Here is a 1,004-nt window from a genome sequence, read left to right as displayed (position 1 = left end):
AGTTGGTCCAATAAGAGCTATCACCCACAAAAATTCTTACCTCTATAATTAACCTTAACATAAGGGGAGTGTCGCAGGGCACCTTAGTGCCTGCTCCTAGAGAGGAGAAAACTGCCAGGGAGAGAGCCCTGGCAGAGCACAACAAGCCCAGCTGAGGGTTGCCAGGATAATAAGCGCAGCTGCGGGTTGCTGGAGCAACTAAGGGGAGCCAGCTGCCTGTAGGGGGCAGGGCCTGGCCCTTATAAAGCCCAGGGCTGAGGCCAGGCTGGCAGTTCCCTGCCAGCAGCCAGAGGGGCAGGAGCTAGGAGGTGAGCGATGCAGGAACTGCTCTAGCTGAGAGAAGGATGGCAGCTCTGAGAGGTTTGGGCACCATGGTTTAGCCAGGAGGCTTTATGTTTGAGTTATAGCCAGGAGGCTCGAGTTTATGTTCGGCTTTAATATTACACCGGAGGTTTGGGTGAGGCTGTAGGGGTTGGAAGAGGCCTCATAGGGGGGGCTCACGGTAAAGTGGGGCCCCCGGTGCTAGTGAGGGCGCACTAGGCCCTGAGAGTTGCAGGGCAGAGTTGTGGGGTCAGTTAAGCTCAGAGAAGAGCAGCTGAACCTCATAGGGACCCCAGAGAGTGGGGCCCCAGCGCCAGGAGGGTGCGTTATCCTCATAATGCCAGGGCGGGTACAGCTGGCTGTGAGGAGCACAACCAGTGGGTTGCGGGCGGGGTACGTAGACCCCAGCCCCAGAGTGGGGCGATTCTATCAGAGAGCCCAAGGTGGGCTCGGCAAGTCCCAAAGAGGGGGAGCGCCATACAGGACTGTCGGGAAGCCCAAGGTGGGCACGGCGAGCCCCAAAGAGGGGGAGCGCCATACAGGACTGTTGGGAAGCCCAAGGTGGGCATGGTGAGCCCTAAAGAGGGGGAGCACCATACTAGGAAGCCCAGGACGGGCGCAGCAGATGCCAGCAAGGGCATCATTTGCAGGGTGCATAGACCCCAGCCCCAGGGAGGGGCGAT

The 1,004-nt window shown here is 59.3% G+C and overlaps 1 long non-coding RNA gene across 1 annotated transcript in view; it reads left to right on the top strand.

Annotated features, from left to right (window-relative positions):
* The first annotated feature begins 277 nt into the window (after positions 1-277).
* Positions 278-1,004, top strand: part of LOC102368097 — a 1,598-nt gene continuing 871 nt past the window's right edge. The window contains exon 1 of the long non-coding RNA XR_323123.1: positions 278-308. This is a non-coding gene — a long non-coding RNA (uncharacterized LOC102368097). The remainder of the gene's footprint in view (positions 309-1,004) is intronic.

This window comes from Alligator sinensis, unplaced genomic scaffold (genome assembly GCF_000455745.1).
Source record: "Alligator sinensis unplaced genomic scaffold, ASM45574v1 scaffold31_1, whole genome shotgun sequence".
Taxonomy (NCBI): domain Eukaryota; kingdom Metazoa; phylum Chordata; order Crocodylia; family Alligatoridae; genus Alligator; species Alligator sinensis.
The sequence above is the reverse complement of the archived record's forward strand: the minus strand, read 5'-3'. Positions and strand labels throughout refer to the sequence as shown.